The sequence below is a fragment of the Manacus candei genome, unplaced genomic scaffold (assembly GCF_025592945.1).
Source record: "Manacus candei isolate 608988 ecotype Guabito, Panama unplaced genomic scaffold, ASM2559294v1 h1tg000029l, whole genome shotgun sequence".
Taxonomy (NCBI): Eukaryota; Metazoa; Chordata; class Aves; order Passeriformes; family Pipridae; genus Manacus; species Manacus candei.
Window position 1 is genome coordinate 3118933 of NW_026138077.1, and position 15841 is coordinate 3134773.

General features: G+C 47.9%; 1 long non-coding RNA gene across 1 annotated transcript in view; it reads left to right on the forward strand.

Moving 5' to 3' along the window:
• The window catches only part of LOC127472619 (uncharacterized), a 57492-nt gene that overhangs the window by 15710 nt on the left and 25941 nt on the right, over positions 1-15841 (forward strand). Inside the window, exons 4-6 of the long non-coding RNA XR_007905084.1 lie at positions 1955-2175; positions 12533-12686; positions 12790-12973. This is a non-coding gene — a long non-coding RNA (uncharacterized LOC127472619). The remainder of the gene's footprint in view (positions 1-1954; positions 2176-12532; positions 12687-12789; positions 12974-15841) is intronic.

A 15841-nucleotide genomic window follows, 5' to 3' on the forward strand; every position in this document is an offset into this window, starting at 1 on the left:
CCTTATCTCTCTTCCCAGCTGGCATGGTCCATGCCAAGGCTGGAGCTGGAGAAATCGGTCTCTCTGTCACCCTCTTCTGAGCTGGTGGGTTGTGCTCTCCCTGCCACTGGTGCTGGTGCCTGCCTTGCTGTGCCCGGGCAGACGCTGGGGTGTTTTTGGGGGCTGTGCTGGGAAATGCTGCTCGTGGCTCCTTTGGCGAGGGGCTGCTGGGGGCTCTCTCAGCCACGGCTTTATAAATTCAAACAGATGTGTTTTAGAAAACCCCAGCTTTGAGACGTGCTCTCTGTTTAAGTGGTTTCGGAAGAAATTTGCACTTCAGTGGATGTGCGGAAAAATGGTGTTTTCAAAGCAAAAATGAAATGAAAACCAGCCTTCCCCCTCCCTCCCCCAGTGAAACACTATTTGCAAAGTGGGGCCTCTGTTTTGAGGTATTTGAAGCACACAGACATCCTTCTTCTTGCTTCCTCCGCTTTGCTGTTCTTTTCTTTGCTTCTATTTCCCGTATTTTCTTTATGTCCCAAGTCCATTCTCAGAGAGCTCACCCTCCCCTTGTCACTTGGAGGGTGTAGGGTGTCAGGAGAGAGCTGCTGAAGGGTTGTCTAGTGTATTAAATCCCTATATATTCCATTTTTTTTGGATAAAAAGTGCTCAGAACTGAAATTCTCTGTAGAAACTCTCTTGTTTTTACACACATCAGGCTTTATAATTTATACTTGCTTCCCTGAGGCTGTGCCTGTGAGCAGCTGCCTTGGGTCCTGCCTGTGCACAGGAAGGAGAGTGGATGGATTCCCAGGAGCTGCCGGTTTACCTGTGGATGGGGAGCCTGTTTGCACTGGCAGCTTGATAAATTCCTCACATCCTGCTGCATATCCTTCCCTCTCTGGCTGGGGGGATGACGGGGGGCCTTTTCTGGATGGAGTGACAGGACAAGGGGGATGGATTCAAAATGCCAGAGGGAAGGGTTGGATGGGATACTGGGAGGAATATTTTATGCTGAAGGTGGGGAGGCCCTGGCACAGGTTGCCCAGAGGAGCTGTGGCTGCCCCATCCCTGGAAGTGTCCAAGGCCAGGTTTGGAGCAACCCGGTCTCATGGAAGGTGTCCCTGCCCATGGAATGAACTGAGCTTTAAGGTCTCTTCCAACCCAAGCCATTCCATGGTCCTGTGCCCAGAGGGCAGATTTAAGGCAGAGAGGTTGTGTTGTGTAAACCTGTGTGTGTGTCAGCTTGGCTGTGGTGTCCTGAGCATGGAGACCTCTGAGGGGGGATCCACTGGGTGACGGAGGCTGTGGAGAGTGATGGTGTCAGTCCAGAGAGGGGCAAAGGCCCCCTGGATGCTGGTGGGGCTGGGATTTGGAGGGATGGTGCTGGATATGGGGGAGGACAGACCCGGCACTGCGGATCGGTGGCAGCGAGACCCTGAGTCTGTGCATTGTCCAAGGAGCTGCTCATGTGGTCTCAGTCGAGCCAAAATACTCTTTCAGAAAGAGAACGGGCCAGATGTCTCATTATTGCTGCTCACAATGCTGCCCTCCCAACCCAGCGATCCATCAGGGGCTCGGCACAGCCCCACAGAAAGGTCCCTGACACGTTCTTACAGCAGGGCCAGGTTCTCACCACTTGTGTGCATTTGTGCCCCTTGACAAATGGCTGCCGGGCTCCGGTTTTGTTCCGAGTGGCGCTGGTGTCAAGCACAGGGCTCCTATTCAAGTGCCCACCAACGGTGGCCCACAACTCACCGCTTCCTCTCCTTCTCTTGCTTTGTTTCCCCATGACAGTCACTCGGGAAGTTTTTTGCAGTCTCACTGGGTATTTTTAAAGGCAGTTTTCAAGGGGCAAAGGAGCGCCTCTATAGCAAGGACTGTAAAAATGCCTTGGGAGTACACGAGGTGAGGAATTCCTGCTTGCGTGGCTGCGTTGCTCACACGACATTTAATTGCCTTTTTCTTTTTTTAGGCAATTTTTCCAACAAGTTGATTTATGGAATTGGCTGGCAAAGCCTTGAATACATTGAGAAATACAACTTCTACAATGGACCAACACATCCTTAAGGAATGAATGGTTCCTCTTTAAACTGGGAACTGTGCTCCTGGCTGCTCTGAGCACCTTGGGAACGGAGGAGGATTAGGACCAGGCTGTGAACTGTGGTGTTTGTCCTGCTGTGTAAACCTGTACTGGTAAGATGTTGGCTTTAAACTGCATTCTAAGTTATGTGTGTGCCCAAAATTGCCTATAGAAAGTGCCCCAGAGGAGTCATGGTCTGTACAGAGACACAGCACAAGGATGTCCCAGCCTGCAGAAACTGGCAGTGTGAGCTCACAGGCTGCTGGTAAAACCCAGGCAGGCCAGTCCATGCAACCCTGGGTGCCAGTGTGATGTTTCTGTCCAGATCTTCTGGTTATGAAAAGTTTGGTTTTATAAATAAGGAGCCCTTTGTATTCTCCAGACAGTGACTTTCTGCCATATTTTCTCACTGCAGTTCCCCTCTGACTTCAGTGAGTATTTTGTGCGCTCAGAGAGCATTTTCCATCCCTTGAGCCTGAAAGGGAAGAGGATTTATGGAATGGGGAGCTCGAGGCACCAACTCAGCAAATACCAGAGTGTGTATGTAAGTGCTGGCAGGTTGGAGATGGAAGTACACAAGTGGTCTTGATCATCTTAAGCCACTCTGTTGCTGGGTCCAAGGGCTGAGCTGGGAGCAGGTAGCGCAGTTTGCACATTGACATTTTCAGCTGCCTTGTCTGAGGAGAGCTTTCCCTCTGCCCTGATCTTGCATCTTCTTCCAGTTAGCCTGCCTAACAGACTTACAGCTACCCGGCTCCACATCATGTTGCCAGTGCAGCAGGTTCAATTATCTTCTTATGGTCTTAATCTCCATTCTCTTCAATTTTGGCAGGTACATGATGATGTCTGTGACCCATTAGTGTTTCTCTCTCTTTCTGACCTGTTGTTGTCCCCCCTAATGCTATTGTTATGGAGGTTTTTGGTGGCTCTTCCTATGTCTTACACTTTCAGTAAAGATCAGCTTTCACTCCAGCCTTCAAAGTCGTCCCTTGCTTTTTTCTAGCCAGGTAAAGCCTGGGGGGTCCTGTGGCAGATAATGTGAGCGTCTCGACTGGTAATTATAAAGCCAGGATCTGTAATTAACTTTTCTATGAAACTCTCAACCCCAAGGTGTGCCTTTATCCCTCTATTAATTAGCACAGGGAAGGGACGCTCCTGTCTAGAGGCAGAAGACAAAAATAGGAGCAGGGGCGAAATAGAACTGGTTCCTTTGAATGATAAATATTGTTCCCTTTATGCCTTAAATGAGAGTTTGGCTAAAACTAGGGGGGGTTTAACTCTTGGAAAAACTGACTTAAACAGAATTGGAGGAAATAGTCCTGGATTAGGCACCAGAAACCTCTTCCAGCAAATTTCTCTCATTCGAAGGTAAGCTCAGCTCAGTTGATACCTGTGTATTCTTGGTAAAGGTTTGTTCAGCCTGTTTCTGGGACTGTTGAAATGTTCTGGTTTTGCAGACATGAGGCTTGGGAGGACACTTGGGTTTGTGTGTTAACCCCCGTGAGCTGTGGCTTTGGGAACAGACCACATATTGCCAGAGCTGTTAACATGTCACTATTTGCATACTATTTTTTTTTTAATATTAGCAATTTGGAAACAGTTTAAAAACTCTTCCATGGAAAAGACTGTCTGAGAATAGAGTTTTTTTCACAAACCTTCATGAGGAATTGATTATGCAGTCCTGTGTACTGGAAGGAGAACTTGATGTACCTCCATATAAATCTACAAGCAGCAGGAGTTGTTCTGCCAGATTTGAAGCAAAGAGAAGAGTCTCCCAGGGGAGAGGGTAATAGCCAACAAAAGCAGGTAGTGTCTGGCAAATCTTACTAATACTGGGGATTCAAAACTGGCCAAGCTGGAGAGCACAGCAGTAGGATACCTGTAGGATGCCTGCCTGAGGACTGTGCAGCTTTGCCAAAGAAAGTTGAACTAGGTAGTTGAAGTGTTTGTTGGTTGGCTGGACTAACTTAAAAACGAAAAAAAAACAAAACCAAAAACTATTTCAGTTGAGCCCACTGAAGGTTTTTGGGGGACTCTTGGGAGAAACACCATCTGCACAAATGATGGCAGCTGAGTGTTCCCCCTCTGATCTGCACTCATGGCCAGTAAGGGCTGCACTGTGATTGCATTTCCAAGCCTCCTATGTTTCCCAGTAGGAAGCTGACGGGAGAGCACCGTGCTGTAACACTGAGCTTCTCTGGAGGCATTGGGGTGGAAGTGTGTTAAGACATGATTTAAATTCACCACCAGGCCCAGACATTCCTTCCAGGAGGTCTAAGCGTGCCTGTGTGTCTTGGCTCTGCAGGTTCTGAGCTGCCGTGGGCCTTCTGACTCGTGGGGTTCCTGGAGGCAGGCAGCCTCCCCAATGGGGGTGATAATTGTGTTTGGGGTTTGTTTTGCTCATTGCACAATTCCTTGGAATAACTAACGCCTTTCACCTTTTCCTCTGCATCCCACTCGGTGACTCAGGACGAAGGCATCTGACTCAGAGCAGTGTGTTTGCTGGGCTGTTTTGTTCTTTTCCAGATGTGCAGGAGCTCTGGGACGATAGCTGGAATGGGGATGAGTGTTATGAGTGGTGCTGGTGCTCAGCTCCAGTTCTCCCAGGAGGTGGAAGGGAGTGAGGCTTTGGCATCATACAGAGGATCCTCATTTTCCATCCAGTTACGGCTGATGACACCCCTTTGGATCTGGGGCATGTGGGAGCTGTTTTATCTTGGCAAGTGTTTCAGGTGAAACCACCACTGAGGTGGTGTGCCCAGGTGGCCAAGAAGGCCCAGGGCACTTCAGCTGTGCCAGCCATGGTGTGTCAGAGGACCAGGGCAGTGCCCACCCCTGTGCTGGGCACAGCTGAGGCCCCTCGAGGGCTGGGCCCAGTTCTGGGCTGTCATGGAAGAGACACTGAGGGGCTGGAGCGTGTCCAGGGAAGGGAACGGAGCTGGGAAGGGGCTGGAGCAGCAGGAGCAGCTGAGGGAGCTGGGGGGGCTCAGCCTGGAGAAAAGGAGGCTCAGGGGGGACCTTCTGGCTCTGCAAGTCCCTGACAGGAGGGGGGAGCTGGGGGTGTCGGGCTCTGCTCCCAGGGAACAAGGGACAGGACAAGAAGGAAAGGCCTCGAGTTGTGCCAGAGGAAGTTTAGGTTGGATATTGGGAACAATTCCTTCATGGAAGGATTGTCCAGCCTTGGCATGGCTGCCCAGGGCAGTGGTGGAGTCCCCATCCTTGGAGGTGTTTAAAAGCCATGTGGATGTGGCACTTTGTGGCATGGTTTAGTGGTGGCCTTTGCAGTGCTGGGGGAATGGTTGACTCAAATATCTTAGAGGGCTTTTCCATCCTTAACAGTTCTATGACTGTGAAAGCAGTGGCTTCAGGGTACTCTCTACAAGATGCAGTGGTTCAGCACAGATCCTCCCTGGAGACAGCCTCACGAAATGAGGGTCCAAAACAGGGAATTGTCCAGGCCTCCCTACTTACCTCCCACCTCTACTCAATCTGGTTGATCGTGGAGCCATTAGGGTGGCTTAAAGTTCTACCTCTTCATTACCCACCATCATCCCTGTCTCCTTGCAAGGAGTGTCCAGGGTCAAGCCATGCAGATTTCCAGAGCCAAAGCAAAGCAAACCAAACTCTTAAATTCTTCTAACTCTTGAAAGGCCCTCAGATGCTGTGATATGGGGCCCAGAAATGCTTGGGTTATTAGCTGCTAATAACCATGGAGGGCTGCCAGCACTGGGAACGGCTTGTGCTGTTGTCACAGCACAGGGGACAGCTGAGCAGTGCCTTCCTGGAGGTGTTCCTGAAGAGCCTGATGGGCTCAGACCAGGGGGGTTTAGTGTTGGGAGGGACCTTGAAGTTCATCAGCTTGAGACTGTTTCCTCTTGTCCTGTCTCTTGTTCCCTGGGAGAAGAGCCTGACCCCCACCTGGCTACAACCTCATGTCAGGGGGGAAGAAACTTCTTTAGGTGACACCTCTGTATTTACCTGAAGAGAACCAAAGCATTAAGAAGTGTGAAGGGCTTCTTAGACTGGCCAGCATTTCTAGCTCATGTTATCAGTCCATCTGTACAGAAGCCCTCATCCAAGGCTAGACAAGGCTGAATGCAAATAGTGAGGATATATTTGTGTGCTGTGACATAACTACAGCACCAGGCTCTGATTCATGTGCTAAGTTGGTACTTCTCCGTGCTATAAGTTGTGCATTACATCCTTAATTAACTATTAGGAGAGCTTTAGACATTGCATACATTTAGTTCATGAACTGCTACCCCTGTTCATCACCCACAAAACTGATAATTTTGCGACCCTTGCCTTTCTTAGGACTTGGGATGTCATCAAATTATGGGGCATCCTAGACATCTCTAAAATGTGTGTCTTAATTTATTCCAGCCTTGAGGATATTCTTAGGCTGTTTTGCTGATAAACTCTTCAGAGGATGTGCATGAACCCTCATCCCCCACTCCCACCACTTCTAAACCTTGGCTTGGTCAAGGTTGCTTGTCCAACATTCCACTGTCACGAGCCTTGAGCTGAATCAATGTCCCTTATCCTTCTGTGGAGGATGGTAATGACTTTGCAGCCCATGTACTCCTAAATGTTCCTCACATGACAAACTAGCCACTGAAGTCTGGAGGGAGTCTCCTTAATGTTTGTATTTATAGGCCCAAATGAGTATGGCCCTGTGGAGATCCTTGCCTCCTGCAATGATTCCAGCTCCAGCCTGTGTGTTCCTTGTCAGTCTAGGCTTGGAAGGGATCTTAAAGCTCATCTCATTCCACCCCCTGCCATGGGCAGGGACACCTTCCACTAGCCCAGGTTGCTCTAAGCCGTGTCCAACCTGGCCTTGGACACTTCCAGGGATCCAGGGGCAGCCCCAGCTTCTCTGGGCAACCTGTGCAAGTTGAGTCAGGATCTTAGGTTTAAAGGAGGCTTAAATTTTAACTCACTCCCAGTCCAGGTTAGAGGCTTTCCTGTGTAATGGTGAATGTGGGGGAACTAAAGGCAAGATCCTGATTGCTTCATGCACGACATATAAATCTATCCTGGATAAAAGTAGTGCTCAAAATCATCTGATGAGGTTGTCAGGGCAGGTCACCAAACAAAAGGTGACACAGACTGTCTTTTGTCTCAAGTCACAGTCTCAAGGGCTTAAGCAAAGCCTTTCAGACAAGGTCAAGGACAACGATTTGAGGAATTTGCAGTGGAGGATCACACATTTGTTGCTATCTTGATTGAATTATGCTGTGTGCATGATGAACTCACATAAAATTCATGTTCTCCCCTTCCCTCAGTGCTTTATTAGGTGTTTTAACTGTTTTATAGCCTTTTCTGCACATTGTCTTAGATGTGCTTAACATCAGGAACTGTGGCTTCCTTTGTACAATAGTTGGTGGTGGGTTTTGACCAGCATAATCTTGGCAAAAGTCTTCTCCTTTGGGAAATGCATCAGCCTAGGCCGTGAATGGGCCAGAAAAAGCTGATGACATTGCTTTGCCCAGAGGCTGCTGCAGCAGAGGAAGTCTAATCAAAGGCTTTAACAGGCTTTGCATCAAGTCTCCAACAAGGCTGTCCTAAGGAGGCAGTGTCGACATACGGCTGTTTCCTGCACAATCAGCCTGACCCAGAGCAGGGATCACAAGGTTTGTCACTCAGAGGGCTCTAATCAGTCCTTCTGGCCTCTTAGCTGGGACTCAACCCATAAGCTCTTTGATTACAGTGGATACCAAAGACCCACGTAAGGCCTGGACAACTCCTTTTATTTATTTTAAGCATTGCTTTGAGTGTGAGGTTGGCCAAAGTAGTGCTGGTGGTGGAAGAGCAAAGAACTTAAGCCTCTCCACATGAAATGTTGCTTCATTTTCCAGCTACTTCCTACTCAAGGAAATATTGTTTGCAGATGGTACAGTTACAAAACAGTCATAAACCACCCCATTATTATCCAGATGGATTTATTACTGCAGAGAAATCTTTGCTATCTCATTTTGGGAATGAGGTTTGCTCTCCGCACTGACATACGGAATGATTCTGCTCAAAATCCATCCAGTGGCAAGATGTAAATACTCAACATCTGTAACCCTGACAGATGGGTTTGCTGTTGTTTTCTTTAAATCCCAACTTGGGCTAGGCAAGGTGGACAGAAATGCCTGGTCAGATATGGAGAGACTTCATTCCTTTCAGGAAAAGCAGTTGCCGTGGCAGAGAGCAGCTTTGGTGTGAGGTATGTCACCTCTGTCCCATCACACCTCTGGGAGATGGAATTTCAGAAGGAAGGGAAGGTGAGTTGCTGCACATCCCTGCCTGTGGCTTCTTTGCTCACCTGCTGGCACGAGTTGGTTCATCTGCTGCCTAGAGCAGCTGATGGAGGAAAATCCCAGAGGTAACTGAGGAATTTGGAAGAAATAATAGAGGATATGGATGTAATACCATGAGACAGACCAGAGCTACCTGGAAATCCTGGGAAAGAGCCCCTCCATCTCATAGTGTGGCCGTGCCTGAATGATGCCAGCACCTGGCTGTGGCTTCCCTTGAGGCCATCTCTGAAGACACTCATTTCTGGGCTCCCATCAGCCTGCTTCAAAAGCTGGGCTGGGTCCAAAACGTGACTCTATATTGAAGCCAGCTGGGTCATGTCTCACAGGTGAGATGAATTTCTTCCTGGCCACTGTAGTGGAGGAAACCAAAATTATCCCAGAGAACATTGACTCCAAAAGGGCAATCCACTTCTTTCCACCCAGAGCAGGGGTCAGGCAAGCAGCAGTAATACAGGATTAGAGCTCCAGGCTGGGTCCTGTGTCTCCAGCAGGTTATTTCTAAACCTCCCAGGTCTTCCTGCCCTGGTTATGCTCTCATACATTTCCAAACTTTCTCAGCTGGCAGCAGAGCATTTGAAACAGCATCCATGGAAATTATGGTCTTGCTTTGCTGCCCACACTTGGATGACAGCTGGCTCTGGCTGGAGCTTACCCATTGCTCTTTAAGTCTAGTGGCCTGCATTTAACCATATTTCGCTTATCAAAATTAGGTGAAACATAACTCTTTCCACAAACACTCACTGGTTTTGTTAAGACCTGCTCAGCGATTTCATCTTTTCCTTTAATTCAGCTTTTCAATTAATTTTTTTTTTTTTTTTTTAGAGAATACTGCCTGGTTATTTATGTGTGCACAGACCATATTTGTGTGGGTTTGGTGCTGATCAGCTGCGTGTGTGTTTACAATAGCCCTTGTGTTATCCCAGCCGGCAGCCTGAAAACACTTCCAAATTATTCCACATCAGAAGCGAAGAGGGTTTGGATAGACTCCTAGGGGAAAGTCTTGAAATGGTGCCCAAACCTCAGTCCCAGTGCTGTAAGTCAGGCACGTGGCTGATATTTTATCCACCCCAGCTTGGACTTTGACAGGCTGTTTTGTTTGTGGAGGAAACGGGAACTTGGGAGCAATTTTAATCAGAGATTTCTTGGAGATGGGCTTCCTCCTTTCCTTCATCCTGTTCTGCCCTCTCTTGACACAAGTGCCTGCACTCTGCCCGTGTTCTCTAAGAAATGATGGAAAATAAGGGCACAGAAGCCCGAGGGCCGGGCTGGACTGAAACAAACCCCTGGGTGGAGGGGGCCTGACCTGGCTCGTGCCTTTGGAGAGGTGCTGGGTTTGTGTACAAAACACTCGGGTGACTGTACGTGGATGAGCACCAGGAGTTTAGGGGCACTAGGATTTGGTGTTTGCTGCTAACCTCAAAGCAGGCTGGGAAGTTCAGACCTAAATGGTGCTGTAATAAAAACCTAGAAATAGTCCAGAAAATCCTAAACCAGTTTGGGTTTGAAGGGACCTTAAAGACCATCTCTTTCCAACCCCCTGCCAAGGGCAGGAACCACCTTCCACTAGACCAGGTTGCTCAGTGTGGAAAAAAAAGGAGTATTGTCTCAAAACCAAACTCCTACAATGTGAGTTCAGTTCTAGAATTCTTTGCTTTTTAGCTGAACTAAATATGACATTGTTTTCCAAATATATTGGCATTACTGTGGCTTGGAAACTCAATAACTGAGCCAGCTCTGGTCTTGGACCTTGAGTTACTCATATAATAGTACACTTTACTATTGGAGTAAAGATCACTTTTTAAAAATGTAATTTAAAACTGGCACGCACATTGATTTAGGAATGCAAAATGATTTTGTTATTATCTCATCTCAAAACCTTTTCCTTGATCATCTGCAACTCTGAATTGCAAAATGTATTACAGAAACACAGCTGTTGTGTCTTATAATGTGAGGTAAGACATTCCATGGCGGTTGTTTGTCTCAAATTTACAAATCCAGAGCAATGTAGCTGCCCCATCCCTGGAAGTGTCCAAGGCCAGGTTGGACGGGACTTGGAGCAACCTGGGCTATTGGAAGGTGTCCCTGCCCGTGGTAGGGGGTGGCACTGGATGGGCTTTAAGGTCCCTTCCAACCCAAACCAGTCTGGGATTCTGTGACAAGAGATGTCTCTCTCTCACAGAGTTTGGTAACTCCTTGAGTTGAACACCTTACAGAGGTTATGCTCTGAGACTGAGAGAAGGACCTAAACTTCTTCTCCTTAAGGTGGTGCAGCAGTTCAGAGATCAAAAATGCATGATGGTGATCCAAATCTTTGACTCCAGGATTTGGAGCTTTCAGCTTTCAGCTTCAGAGCTTTCCTCTGCAACTTTATAAGAGAAATTCAGGGATCTGGTAACACTGAGTGACCTTACAGAGAAGAGCAATAATCGCTCTGGAACCTGGGCCACTCCATTCCCTCATTAGGACAAGGAAGCTTTTATCTCTCCTGCAGTAATGATGCATTTTTAAAGCGTTTCACACCTACTTTCAATCTCAGTAAAGACCATGAAACTTCTTTGGCTGTGGCCACACGGTATCTGTTGTTAAACAGACTGTTAAAATTAATCAACCCAGGTTAAGCAGCCAAAATTACTACTTGCCATCTCTGGCCCGAGTCTGCTCCCTCAGAGACAGCCCCGTAAGAGGCTGAACGCTGATTAAAAGCTTCTCTGCCAAGTGCAGTCCGAAACATTTTGGCAAGAACTGCCTGTACAAAGCACAGAAAAAAATGTACAGGATGTAAAAGGCTCAGTGTGTCAGCCTGCTTGAATCCAAACCATCCCCTGCCACAAACCCCTGCGTTAGCAAACATCCCATCTGCCTGATGAAAGCTTCTGTACCCTGGCCCCAAATTTCCGTGCTCCATCCCCAGGGTTGTTATGTCGTGAGTTCATTATTGCTGCTGGCTGTAATTCACACTCCAATCCACAGTGATATCAGCAAAAGACATTTTTTAAAAAAAGTAAAAATTAGTAATAGCCTTGATTTTCCTCAGAGTACAGACTGGAGGCTTAAACTCTTCTTTGGAGGAAGTCCTGCTGCATCCAGGGCAGGAAGGAAACTCAGTCCACATGCCCTCACATGCACTTGTTGGCAGTGAAGGGCAGAAGGACGAGGAGCTTGTGAACACTGGGCTACTTAAACAGAAGCATCTGGACCACTTCTAGAAGATCTGTTGGACCCCTGGGCAGGCTGGATCCTTGAGTCAAAGGGTGCTGCCTTGTGCCAGCTGAGTGTGAGGAGGTTTAGATTGGATATTAGGGAAAATTTCTTCAGGGAAAGGGTGTTCAGGCATTGGCACAAGCTGCCCAGGGCAGTGGTGGAGTCACTGTCCCTGGAAGTGTTGAAAAAGTGTGTGGGTGTGGCAGTTGAGAACATGGTGGTGGTGCTGGGTTGATGTTGGACCTGATGATCACAAAGGTCTTTCCCAGCCTTAACAATTCCATGATTCTATGCACAGTCTCTTTCCTCCTCTCCTTTCTCCTCATCTTCCCTCTCCCACTCTCTGAAAACACGTCAGCAAGTCTGAAGGCAGCAGTCACGCTCATCCACAGTGATGGAATTTAATCTCCTGGTAATTAGGGATGGAAAATCACAACATTGGCAACGTTTTCACTTGAACAGAAGGGCATTCCTGCCAAGACTTGGTTTGTCTTGGAGTAAGAAAAGTGCAGTCAGGATCATAGGATGCTGAGCTGGGAATCTGGGGGGCCAGATCCCATGGTTGGAGAAGGTGGTTACAGTGCCACTGACTTCAGCAGAGCTCTGGTTAGTGTCAGCTGGGATCCTGAGGAGCTCTGCTGGGCAGAGACTTGCCTTTCAAAACACAGCAGATGATGTCTAAAACCTGTTTAATATCATGTACAGTTCCCCTGCGCTGGCTCTGGGTAGTCTGGCCCCTCAGCCCAAATGATGTCTGGTGTCAGCAGTTGCTTTTGACTGTTTTGTGGTTTTCTTAAAGGCAAATAACTTCCATGCAGGGCTAATGGAGGAGCTCCCATCTCAGCTGCTGGATGTGTGCCGAAGAAATAGAGTGAAACACGGAAGTGGTCACAGACTATAGACCTGCACCTATACAAGACTTGGAATTTTGCATCTGTAGTGATTTTCTTCTTTTTTTCCAAAGAATCACAGAATCAGCTGGGTTGGAAAAGACCTCTGAGATCATCAAGTCCAACCCCCCGTGGTTCCCAGCCCATGGCACTGATGCCACATCCAGTCTCACCTTAAACACCTCCAGGGACGGTGACTCCACCCCTCCCTGGGCAGCCCATTCCAAGGTCTGATCGCTCTCTCCATAAAAAATTTCTTCCTGATATCCAACCTAAACTTCCCCTGCAGAGCTTAAGACTGAGCCCTCTTGTCCTTTTTTTTCCCCCACAGTAAGAACTTGTCCAGAGGCTGGACTGAGAGGGCTGTGAAGCCACCAGCCCTGGCTGCTCCTGCCACCAGCTCTGCCCGGCCCCAGCGCTCTCACCAGCTCACCCAGCAGAGGGGATCGAAGGGACCCAACGCCAAAACCCAGGAGAGTTCTTCACTGGGACCTGCCCTGGAGTAATTTATGTGGGTAGGTGATGATTTGTGCTGCAAACACTGCATTGGAATAGGGCCCGCGAGCGACGGTGCCCCTGGGGCGCTGTGGCTGGAGAGGTGCAGGGCTTGCTCTGCTTTGGGCTGTGTCCCCTTGTTTAGCTGCATCTGGGCAACTTGTGGGCCAGTTTTGCAATTTGGAGTTGCCCCTGACCTGAGAACTTATCTGTTTGCCTGGGTTTGTCTGTCAGCTCCAGTAACCACTGGGAAGGGCGCTGCAGATGTGCAGCAACCCTCTGGCTCTCCAAGGGGAGTCTCCATCCTTTGACTGGAATTCTTTGGCTTGGAAAACTAATTTGAAAAATCCATTCGAGTGCATTGTGTGGAGTCATCCTAAATAAAATGGGGCTGGCTTGGCGTGAAGGTGAGAGATGAGTTTCACATGGGGCTTTGCCTCCTTTCCACTGCTCTGGTGTTGCTGTCCTGGCTGTGAAGCTGCTGTGGTTGTGGGGGAAAGGCTTTAAGGAAAAGTGAGGGAAAAAACCAGGGGGGAAAAAAAGGAAAAGGATGGAAGCTGTTCTTCTGTACGTGTCACCTGGTAGAAGAGCGTGGAAAACCTTTCCCCTGACAGCCAGTATGGACCCCACTTTCAGAAAAATATCTCTCTGTTCAGCAAATTTGGACAAGGGCCTGGAGTGACAGGATAAGGAGGAATGGCTTTCCACTGCCAGGGGGCAGGATTAGATGGGATATTGGGAAGAAATCCTTCCCTGTGAGGGTAGGGAGGCCCTGGCACAGGTTACCCAGAGAAGCTGTGGCTACCCCATCTCTCGAAGTGTCCAAGGCCAGGTTGGACGGGGCTTGGAGCAACCTGGGCTAGTGGAAGGTGTCCCTGCCCATGGCAGGGTTTTGGAACAAGATAAGCTTTAAGTTCCCTTCCAACCCAGGCTGTTCGGGGATTCTAAACTCCCTGAGAGCCTATTCTAACTTGTCTGATCTGTTTGATCTCAGGACATCTGAAGGCTCAGTTTTTCCCTACCATCATCTTTTGGCAGGAAAAAGCAGTGTTGGAGCCCAAGGAGACCTCTCTGTGGTGGGGCCATCCAGCAGGTCCCTGCAGCTGGAGCCAGGGCAGCATTTGGTTCTCTGACCACTTGGCATTGCCCTCCCCAAACCCAGGGCTCATTGTTGGCTGTGCAGGGGGACTGGGGGACTCCCAGAGCCCGCATGCCAACCCAGAGGGCCTGGCCAGCAATTCCTGGCAGTCTCCAAGGCTGATTTCCATTTCTTTTGGTCCCACCAGCCCACCTTAACGAGCAGTTCTGCCTCGCCTTTGATTTCTTTCCAGGATGCCCGATTTTGGGAGGTTGCAAAGAGACAGAAAGTCTGTAAAGTTTACTAAAGAGGAAAACATTGAATAAAAACCCAAACCAGTGCATTTTCTTTGGTGCTCTGGAAATGCTCCCAGTGTTCCCTGGTGAGAACAAGCGAGGGTGGGTTCACAAACCCTGTGGCACCTGATGCCATGTTCCCTTCTAACTCCTGATTTTACTAACACAACTTCAGTCCAGGCTGAATATCCCAGCAGAGCTATTGCCTTATAAATAGAGAGGTAATTCATATGTTCCAGCTCTCTGCAGCTGAATTTAGGGAATTATTGAGCAGAGGCTCTGCTCTGCAGTCCCACGGCACGGCTGTGACCCACACTTGGGTAACTCCCAAAGGAGGAAGAGGTAAATAGAGACAGAACAGGTGCTTGGTAACAGATATCCTGATTTTCCAGATAAATGCCAGTCCTCTCTTTGTCTTCCAAGTTCTGTCTCACTATTTTATATACTTCAGAGCTCACTTTGCTGGTTGCATGTCATTACATCTATTTTATGGTGTTGTTTTTATCTGTTAAAAATAGGGGGTTTTAAAAGCAAATTTTCCTTTGCTCAACTTCACCTTATAAAAGAACTTGTTGCCAAGTGTTTGAAACTTTGTGTCAATCACCAGTATTTTCTACATATGAAATGGAGAATAATTTGAATTCAAATGTGGCTTCAAAACTTAGAGTTTGGGGTTTTTCCACCAGGGTTTGAAATAGATATAATTTTAAGAGTCTCTTTTGTATGTATCAACGTCAAAATTAATTTTAACTACAGTTATTTTTTTCTTTAAGTAGAAAGTTGAAATTATTGATAATGAGACTTTTGGACAACTTGACTTGAAAAGCCGATGCTTTGAAAGCTGTGAAATAATTGAGAAATGCTGTCAATTTTTTTTCAGATGCTTAGTTAAAAAATAATCGTGATTCTGGAAGGAGCTTATTTATCCGTACTTCACATCATTTTTTTCCACTAGAGCATTGTATTGCCAGTGGTGATGGAAACCCATCCCAGAGCTCTTTTCCTGGACCTTGTTCCATACAGGACTTGCTTCTGGAAGTACTGTCACATGTAAGCAAAGCCCATGGCTCTTATAACTCACTTGGCATGAGCCAGCCTTGCATTTCCTAAGCAGGCTTATCCCATACTAGTTTCAAAGCTGAAAGGCAAACAAAGAGGATTAGACCAAACTAGTTCCAGAGCACATGTTGTACATACTAATGTCTTGTTGAAACAGGAGAAGGCTGAAAAAAAGACTGCCCCTGCTTTAATGAGGATGCAGGCTTGCTTCCTGAATCCCTGCCTGCTGTGCCAATCAGATAGAGGGGATTCTGCATCACTAAAGGAGCCAAGCTAATGAGATTAGGGTTTATCACTTCAAAAAATAAAACTGTACCACTGGAAGAATAAGATTTTACAGGAATTGTGCTAAAGCCTCAGTATGGTGGCTGGGCTCTCCTCCTGAGGTCGTTTAGGGGAAAGCACTGAGCCTTGCAAGTGTTTCCACATAGATGGCTCTGCATCTCCACGCAAAA